Genomic DNA, 10672 nt, shown 5'->3' on the forward strand with positions numbered 1-10672 from the left:
TCACTAAACAGTAATAATTATCCAAATGTCCTAGTGCTGACCATTTAGATGACTAAATCCACACAATCAATTGTGTTAGTGAATGCTAATTCAAATGTAATAACCTTCAGTGTATTTGATTTTGGATGAATAATTCACCTGCAGCCTTGCGGCAGGATGGGGCTGTGCAGCAGCCAGGTGCTTGGGCACCTGCCTGCCTTGTGGCCTCATGTGTGCTGTTCCTGGGCTGCCAACAGTACACACAATGTCCACCAGTCACGTAGGGAGCAGAATGCTGAGATGATGTCTGGGGGACCATTTGGGCAGATAGCAGCTTTCATGGGCTTTGGAGGGACTTGGATAAAACTTGTGAGGCACTCAGTGCCATGGTCTAGTTGACTGGATGGGGCTGGGGGATAGGTTGGACTGGATGATCTTGGAGGTCTCTTCCAACCTGGTTGATTCTATGATTCTATGACTTGCTACTGCACAGAAATGTGCTATGGCCTCGCAGGAGAAGCTGCATTTCCCTTTCTGCCTCCTGGTCTGACGGGGGTCTGACTGCAGAAGACCTAGAAGCCTTCCTGTACCTGAGGGGGGCCTCGGTGACAGGACAAGGGACAATGGTTTAAAATTAGGTAAGAACACATTTAGATTGGATGTTAGGAACAGGTTCTTTACCGTGGGGGTGGTGAAACACTGGAAGAAGTTGCCCAGGGAGGTTGTGGAGGCTCCATCCCTGGAGACATGCAGAGTCAGACTTGAAAAGGCCCAGGGCAGCCTGATCTAGTGGAGGATGTCTCTGCTCACTGCAGGGGGGGTTAGACTAGATGACCTTTGGAGGACCCTTCAATCCAAACGATTCTGTGGTACAGTTCTATGATTCTGTGATTGAGCAAAATCACACAGACCCCAGAAATGCATGTTGTCTGCCTGAGGATAAGAGTATGGAGGGAACTCATGCTTAAAAATGACCATTACAGTTTCAGCCAAGAGCGAATCATACTCTGCAGATCATGCTGGAAACAGACCCTTTTGAGCAGCCTCTTACTCTCTCCCTGTGTTCTCGTCACTGTGGTACCTAGGCTTTGGGAGGCACTCAGGTTTTCTCTGAAGTGGTTTATTCTCTGAGAGAGCCTTGATACGTGGTCCAGTTTGTTATGTATGGATGCTGTTTTGTTGCACTTAAACATTGGCCCTGCACCTGACACCACCGTACCCACATATTTAGAGATTTATAGACCTTATAGATCCAGTGGGATTCAGCTTTGTGCTGGAAGTGCACTCAGTCTTCCCACAAAGGTGCAGTAAGCTACTCTCTCCCTACTGCAAACAGACCTGCTCTTTTTAACTACTCTCTGTAGGTGCACAGAAGAGATGAATTCAAGAAAAAAAAAAAAATCTTTTTAAAATTAGTATTTCAAGAAAGGAATCAGCAAAGATACCAAGAAGTCAGCATGCCCTGAAAACTGATGTCTGCCTTGGTATTCTCACATGTCTGTAGAAATTGTCATGTCTAGCTCTCCTCGTGCTCTGCAAATGCAGTAAGGAGTGCATCTGGTGTAGGAACTGGTGATGCACTTGCACAACACAGGGTGCCAGGGATGGTGACAACCCAGTGCCTTTGAGGTCAGTGCCTGTCAGGCTGTGCTCATGCCTCTGCTGCCACTGCCCCATCCATTGAACCACATTGTTACCCTCGAGTGAAAACCAGCACAGGCATCAACAAGGTGAGTTTCTCCTGCTGTCTCTTTGTTGTGGGGGGTTCGTTTGGGTTTTGGGGGAATGAAATATGAGGCTGAATTTTAAAAGGGTTTAAATATTTTAATATTATATACACAAGGAATCCCCCCTCCCCAAAACTTACTTACAGCTATCCCACACACGTTCTTTGTATGCAGCTTCAAGATTGTATTACAGAATGTCTATGTGCAGCAAATTGGGAATTTAGCAAAGGTTTGAAAGGGTTTAGGAAGAGAGTCTGTGGCATGAAAGTGCCACTGGTAAGCTTTGAGAGTTTATTCTGGCTTAGATATAGTTTCTCAGTTACTCACTGGCTGGAGTCAGTTTTGATGGTCCCAAATATGGTGGGTTTGGATAGCTCAGGGGTTATTGGGGCGCTGTCTGGAGCTCCCACGGGCACGGGCACGGTCACGCTGGGAGCGGCGGCTGGAGCGGCGGCTGGCCGGGAGCGCCTTGGTCAGTTCCCTGGGCTGGTGCCGTGGGCTGGAGTCATGCAGCAGCAGTGGTCCCCAAAAGTGGCTAGAAGCGGCTAGGAGCAGCAGGTGGGTGGTAAAGGGTGGCAAGGAGCGAGAGGCAAGATGCGAGGGAGGGAGGTAGGTATCAGGGACGCTGTATTGTCCCCTTTTATGAATTTTGACCCCACGATTGATGGTCCTTGGGCCACAATTCTGTCCAATGAGGGCTTGGCAACAGGCCAAAACATACCAAATAAGGTGAGGTCCGAGGGTCAGGTACCCCCAAATATGGAGAGGCCTCAGGTGGGTTCCTCACCCTAGGAGCGTGAGCTTATGTAACATGTTTACTTAGACCTTTGAGGAGGCAACCCAGACTGGAAGGCACCAAGGCCATTGTGTCCCATTGTCCCCCTGTGGTGGTTTGGCTGTAACCCGCACCCCCCTACTTTAGAAATTGCCCCAGCTAACTCAGACGGACTCTGGGAATATAAATGAAGCTATTTATTTACAGCAGCACAATATACAAGCAGGTATTTGCAATATATACAGTTATATACAGAAATAGACAAAGGATAAACAATACAGAAGCACAACTCCCCTCCCAGAAACCTGAGTCCCCAGGAGGGGTTCTCAACCACCCCAGCACCTCCCCCTGCCCCTCTCAACCTTACTCCAATCTTGAGAAAGAATAGAGGTGCAGCCAAGAGGTTAAGAAGGAAGGTTAGTGGCAGTGAGGTTAATGAGATGTTGCTCAGTCTAAAGCCAAAAGCAAAGTAAAGACAAAATGGAGAATGTTATCTAACGTTTACTTCTTGTTCCCACACTTCTCAGTGGGACTGTGAGAGAAGAGACACAACCATGTTTTCCTTTCATAGCTAATTATCTACTTTCTCTCACCAAAACATTCTAGCCTGCTTCAAACTAGCACACCCCCTTAACTTGTTTACCCCAAGTATAGGCAGGGCAACACCCTTCAGGGGAACAACATGTCCAGGCATGAATAGATCCATAAACATAGTCATTTAAGGCCTGTGCAACCCTCCACCACACTCTTGCCTCTTCAAATTATGTCATTGAAGGGCTTCCTAAACGGAGCTTATAGGCAGTGCATCACCTTGACATGCCACAGCAGGACCAGCTCAGTCCCACCTGCACTCAGCATCCACAGCGGGTCCAGCAATGGAGGCAGGAGCTGCCCCAGGGTGTTGGGGACATTTGCCACCAGTTGAGAGAGCTTGACCATGCTGTGGGTAGCACATGGGGTTGGCAGAAGCAGCCCTTATACTGCAAGGACAAGGCTTCTCTGGCTGTCTGCTGCTGTTAACATTCATTTGCTCTCTGAGGCAGACTGGGTTTATTTTTTTTCAGGCCGTTCTATGTAAGATAATCACATTGGAGTTGAATTCTTCTACCTAATCAAATGAAACTTCATGTAGTTAGTTTGTCGTTAGCATTTACTATGAATGTGATTGTGAGGATTTAGTTTCTCACATGGTAAATAGGAAGGCATTTAGATAATTACAGCTGTCTAGTGTCTTTCCACTGCTAATCGCTTTTACTGCCTGGTTCATTTCCAGACCAGCAAGTGCAACTCTGGCACACAGTCATGCAGGGAAACTGCTTCTGTTGTTACTCTACTGTATCCTTGATATGATGCTTTGTTGGTGTGAAATCAGTTCCCAATTCCAACCTAAGGTTCACGTGAAATTCAGGAAACCATAGCCTTGCTGTGATCCAGCTTTCCCACTTAACTATGCCATGCTAGGTCACGTAGTCCAGCACTTTCTCTGGCATCGGCCAACAGAGGACATCTGGGAAAGAAAAAATCTGAGGAGATAAATGTGTAATAGTCCCATTCTTGAATAACACATCCAGCTTTCAGAGTATTGGGAGCTTCCCGTACACATGTATCTAGCAGCTGCTTGTGGATTTAGCTGCAATGAGTTTAATCTTCACATCTTTGGTCTCCACAACATAGCGCAGCAATGAGATTTAATTATACACAAGCTTCAACGAATACTCCACCAAAACTTCTGGTGTTTGTTTTAAAACTACCAGGTGGTATTTTAACTGAGAGAAAGTAATAGTTCTGTTATGTGAAACGAGGAATGGGATTTCTTCTTCACACCTTTAGATCAGCTGTGATTGAACTATCATCACCTTCTGTTGTCTCCTTTCCAAGCTTCACCTAGTCCTGCTTCTAACCTGGTTAGCTTTTTCTCATATATCCTTTCTGTACTGGGTTACCTTTTACACCATCTATTTTTTCCTGGATGGAAACTGTATTTAAGAAGGATTTATAGAAAGGTAAAATTTTGTTTTCTGCTTTTTTTCCTCTGTTTATTCCTCTTAACTTTGATAATTCTTTCTGTTGTTTCTCCCACCACAGAGTGCCGATCTCAAATATCCACTATGGCTCTAAGTTTTGTTTCCTAGTAAAAACAATCCCTTTAAAGCCCATGACGTGTATAAATAGATCTTTCCCTCTCAGCTGCTGCGTGGTGTATTTGTTAATGTGGAATTTGATGCAAAATCTGATTTATTGCTCTGATGCTTCCCATTACGAAATACTTCTCAGCTTCTCAGCAGTAGTTTAATATTTTCTAAACAATTCTGAAACAGCTGCAGCCTTTGTTGCTCTACACTTCACTTTCTCTACTAGATCATTTATGGATCTGGTAAAGAAATGGACTTGTTTACTCTAAAGACAAAATCAGCAGGAGGAAATAAGTCTGTTATACAAGCATGCAGTAGTATGTTACCATGATGATGACGATAACTCTGATGAATTCTTGTGTCACTGCTCTGTCGTTTGATAGCTATCTTGCTAGCAACAAACAATTCAGTGGCTGGTTGGAACGGCGCTGTCTTTTTAGGAGCTAAGTGGGTCAAGGATTTCCTGCCAGCAAGGGAGATTATCGTACTGGTAAGAGGAAGAACACCGGGAAGAAGTTATTTCTAGCTAGTAATTAAATTAAAGTTTAAGACCCTGGTGCCACTAGTTTGAGAGAGAGGAGCAGAAACTTTAGCATCGCATCCAGCAGTTGCTCTTCTGTTTATTAGGCGTTCTGAAAACAAACAAACAAACAAAATATCCCCCCCAAGCCAACTCCAAATCCCATTCTCATTTTTAATGATTTTTCTCCTTCTATTTATCACTACTTTCTCCTTACCCTTCACCGCTTGCTCCTGACGCACGCTTTCTGCGCCCGCCGCCCCTCTCCCCTGCCGGTGCCGCCGCGGGAATCCCGGGAAGGGGAGCGGGAGGGAGCCTCTCGCCGCACGGCCGAGCGCGCAGCTGGCCCCGCCGCTCTCGGCCCGCTGCGGCGGCAAGGGTGGTGCGGGGCTTCCCTCTAGCGGTGCCTGAGCTTGGGAAGATGAAGCGCATCCGCCGAGAGCTTTGCGGAGAGGGTCAGCTTTGAGAGCTCGCAAAACGCATCGCTCTTTCAGCGACCCAACCGGCAGTGTGTCTGCAGGCGAACGGCAGCGGCTTAGCAGCGAAAATGTCGCCGTGCTTCCTTCCGATGCATGTCTGTGTGAAGTACACTTGATCTCTCCTGCTACACCCGAAGTCATCGTGTTCTGGTTCTATGAGTGCACCGTTTAGTGCAGCCTAGGCCCACCAGCGTTTGGCACAGCACTCGTAGCACAGCTGAAAAGCCTGGTTCCGGGAACCCATATTTGTATGCATTGGAATGCTGAAGCACTAAGATTGTTCGACGTTGCCTGATGCATCTTTGGGGAAGTCCATGTCAGGCTGTATGACTCTCTTGCTGATTTGCTGGTATTACAAGCAGCAAGGGAGAAACTAAGGACACTTTAGATCTCTGGAGATCACAGCATTAAGCATATCAGAGGTAAAATGCCTTGTACAGACAAGAAACTCTTCACAAACAGCAATCAAAGTTGTTCTCTAGCCACTACATGCAATTTCTAGTGAGCCCCTTGTCCACATCCACTTGAAGGACTTTCCAGCTTGCTAGAGACAGCCTGGGTCAGGGGATTTTCACACCCTTTGAAAAATATCCCACATCTCAAGGCAATTGGAAGTGGGTGATTAAATCCTCCACCTTCTCTGAGATCTAATGTAAATGGATGCATTCAGTGTCTTGGTGCAGCTTCAGCTCCCTAACCCCACAATCTGCACTGATTGCTGAATTGCCGTCACAAAGACAGAGGTTTTTTTATTGCAAGGATTGGCTAAAGCTCCCCCTTCTTCATGTCTGTTTTTTCTCTTCCTCATCAGAAAGACAGACGTGGGGATGGTATGTGGCATGCTTCATTGATTTAGGTGGATGAATATGTGAAAAAGATCACATGGGTCTCCTTTTTGTGTTCCTCAGTATCTGGCAGGGGAAGCAGGAGTTTCTTCAGATTATTGCTCTTAAAATTAAGTAGCTATGATGAGTATTTTGAAATGTTATCAGTGCATCAAAGGAGTAACAGTAATAGTTAAATAATATTGGTTAATGTGTGTTCACTGATGTTATGTCTTTTAAATATTATTGCTATTAGGTTAATTTTTTAAGGTTCTTTAATTAGCTTTTATTTAGGCAAAGCACCAGCATAGGGAACAGCATAGGAATGACTGGCAGCTGTGCATTCAGCTCTAGGAAGGGTGCAGCTGTGACAGAACACAGGTGCTTTGGTTCAGAGCTGTCATACTGAGAACTGCCGCTCAGCAGCTGTCTGACTCCAGCCTGAGGTCTAGGGGTGTCACAATCTCATGTGGCAAAGGACTTCATCTGCTGAGATCCTGGTGCTTCAGCCCCCATGCAGTCTCAAGGATCCTCAGTCCTGTACCCTGCAGAGCCTTGCTGGAGTGGGCTTGGTGCCTTCTTTGGAAACAATGTCTGCTCTCTTGTTTTCACCACGTCAGTGGCTAATGCACTGGGAACCTGGGTTGCATCCCTTCCTCCTGCTGTGTGTTGAAAGTGCCCAGGCCAGTGGATCTCTCATGACTTGCCTTTGACATGGTGCTGCTTCATGTGGACTCTCCAAAATTTCTGTTGTTGCAAAAAGAAAGAGTAGCTGGGAAAACATTTACACAGAGGAGGCATTGTCAGCTCCAGTCCCTACTCATGGCTACCTAGTGGCAATTTCATGGGAAAGACAAGCTGTTGCTGGAGCATGGCCCAAAGCTCTGGACGCCCCTCTCCCAGGTAAGCACACCTGCACCGTCTCCCACAGTCTCTTCAAGATGCTGAATGTGTAAAAGGGGTCAAAAGTGAATGGATGGAGGAGCTAATCTATTAAATACAAAGGCACCAACTCCCTTAGCCACTGGCTGTTGAAAGGATGTTCCCATAGTTTTCCCCAAGGGACTGCTTTTGGCCACTGTAGGAGATAAAATCCTGGGCTAGATAGCCTTTCAACAAGTAAACTGGTTATTTTAACACAACATTTAAAATATAAAATACATTTGTATTGATAAAGCTACAAGGCACTTTCTGTGCTGCCTTCTTGGTAACATGTTACAAAATCCCTATTTCGTATCTTTTGTGAACGAGTCTTTGGCAGTTATTTTGGTTTCAGCAGAAAGAAAAAAAAAAAGGTAAGTCATGAAAATGAAAATAAGAGCATTGAGGTTGCAAAGTTAAACACTTAGAGGGAAAAATGTCAAAATAAGGAGGTTTGGAATATTGGAATAGAAACTTCTTGAGAATTCCCAGTCTGCTGCCCTCCTGTGTGTATTAGAAGACAGACTTACTTTACACAGTGATACTCTGTTTTTAAGACAGAGTCCCTCCTTTGTTCAGAAGGCAGAGTGGAGAGTGAATGGAGTCAAATGACTACCACAGGGTGAAGGAGAGTGTGCTAGTTTGAAGCTAGCTAGAATGTTTTGGTGAGAAGGATTGGATCACAGGCTGTGAAAGAGAAACAGTGCTGATGTCTACTTCACTCATAGGCCTGCTGGGATGTATAAGAACAAGAATCCAAACATGGATAAGGGAGTCACTTCTGCCTGGGAGCTCTGAGCTGCATTTTTTTTTCTCTCTAGCCTCTCTGCCACCTCTCTTATTAACCCACTTTGCTTCCTAACCCCCTGGCTGAACTTCCATTCTTCCTTGGGACTGGGGTAAGATTGAGAGGGGTGGGGAGAAGGTGGAAGGGCAGTTGGGAGCCCTTCCTGGGGACTCAGGGATCTAGGAGGGGAGTTGTGTTTCTGTATTACCTTTTACCGTGTATATTTCTGTATATAACTGTATATACTGTAAATATCTGCTTGTGTATTGTGCTAGCTGTAAATATGTGCTCCATTCAAAATTTCCAGAGCCGGCTGAGTCTAGTCTGGGTGATTTCCAAAGTGGTGGTGGTGGTGGAGGCAGGTAACACCCAAACCACTGCAGAGAGGGACAGCCTACAGTAACATGTGGGTGGGAAAAGGAGCTGCTGGTGTGAGCACCCAGGATGGCTGCTGAGTGCTAAGACCTTGGCTCTTGAGATGTGCCGGTGCCACGCTGGATGTCTTCAGCGAAAGCAGATTTTTCAGCAGAGGGCAGAGATGGGCTCCTCTTTACTGGGTGCTAACTGAGGGCACCTGGTGCTTAGTTGTAGAAATGTTTGTCTCCAACACGTCTGTGCACGGCTGACAGCTCCACCTATTATCCAGTGAATCTAGACCCAATTGTGAATTACTTTTCCACAGAAAACAGGATTATCTCACAGCATATATAGCTAAATATATATACATACATACATATATATATTGTTTAGATTTAGATATTATCTGTATCTCATTATATCTATCTTTGTCTACAGCTGTGTCTATGCAGGCATTTATAGTAAGCTACTTCAATATAAAAATAACATCAGAGCAAGTGTTTTGCTGGTGACAGTATTGATAACCAGAATGTTGTCTAATGCTTTACGTGAAGATAGATGTAAAGAGTGTTCTTGTAAAATCAGATGGTTTGGTATAATCATTCTTCCACTGTGATCAGATATACCATATACAGGTAGCTTGTCATGTTGCTAGCCTGATCAGTCTGAGCAGAAAGGAGGTGGTACAAAGAGGGTCTGTCCTCTGACAGATGTGTCCTATTTGTGGTGTCTAATGCTGCAAAGTTAAGCAGCAATGGGTAGTCCCTTTGCTCAAGACCTCCCAAGCCTGCTGGGCAGATGTCCTGGTAGTCTGTGGCACCTGGAAGTGTGTTCCTTAACCCCCACATTTTCATAAGCAGACAAAGTGACTTTATTCTGGTCATCTCTGGCAGTATTTTCAGCTGTGTGCTTAAGCATGGTAGCATTTCCACTTACAACTATTAAGTTGGCTTCTGGCCTCCAGTGGCATGTTTGTCAGCTTTACCCATCTCCCTCTCTTTTTCCTGGGGAGTCTTTCCTCACCAGTGGTACAGCTGGTTTTCAGAATCAGGTTAGGTTTCAGGCCTGGGTTGCAAACACCAAATGTTGCTTGTGCTTCTTGGTCTAGAGTAAAACTAAGGGGCTTTTCCTCGTGGTATGGAACAAAACATCAAGACTAAAGGTGAGTTCATCATGCCTGACTTAGTTTCCTGTGGTTGCAGCTGCACCACAGAGAGAGCAGAAAGGCTGTCCACAAAGTCTGGTGTAGGTTATGGTTAGTTTATCCTGAAAGTGTCTGTCTCTTTTCTGAGCACAGGACTCACCAAGTGATTCAGATTACACAACTACTTTTTAAGTGGCCATCATTTGGTGATCTGAGGAAGAACATCTTGACCTTATATTCCTATAGTCATTGTCACATGAAAGGTGCTTTATTATAAAAAAAATCTTAACAACAAACCCCTAACCAATTTCATAAGCTATTAAAGAATGACTGAGAGCTAAGGAGAGGACCTTTTTCTAATATGTCACTGTAGTTGTGCCTTGTCTGGGGAAAAAAAAAGTCACCATGAAAAAAAGCAAACCAATTCACCTTGAAAATTGCCTCCCAACAGTTAATGAACATATCACTTCCCTCTGTGATGAAGTTAAAATGTTAATTAGGGTGATGTTGTTTTGGCAAAGTTCATCGATGATGTGGTGGGTAGAGGGAGGTAAGACTGCAGAGGTGAAATGTGCTGGAAATTAGTGTGAGGTGTTATGCACTCCCAGCAATCTTTTGCATGTCCTGGCAGTTTGTCATGGAAGTGTCTGTTGAAGGAGGTGATGCTTTGACTGTGATACGCAGTGTGAAAATATGTGGTAAACAGGAAAGCTGGTGCCTGGAGTACAGGGTCTAAACTTAATGTAAGAGGGATGAGGAGAGGAGAGGAGAGGAGAGGAGAGGAGAGGAGAGGAGAGGAGAGGAGAGGAGAGGAGAGGAGAGGAGAGGAGAGGAGAGGAGAGGAGAGGAGAGGAGAGGAGAGGAGAGGAGAGGAGAGGAGAGGAGAGGAGAGGAGAGGAGAGGAGAGGAGAGGAGAGGAGAGGAGAGGAGAGGAGAGGAGAGGAGAGGAGAGGAGAGGAGAGGAGAGGAGAGGAGAGGAGAGGAGAGGAGAGGAGAGGAGAGGAGAGGAGAGGAGAGGAGAGGAGAG

The sequence above is a fragment of the Pogoniulus pusillus genome, chromosome 1, assembly GCF_015220805.1.
Source record: "Pogoniulus pusillus isolate bPogPus1 chromosome 1, bPogPus1.pri, whole genome shotgun sequence".
Classification (NCBI taxonomy): Eukaryota; Metazoa; Chordata; class Aves; order Piciformes; family Lybiidae; genus Pogoniulus; species Pogoniulus pusillus.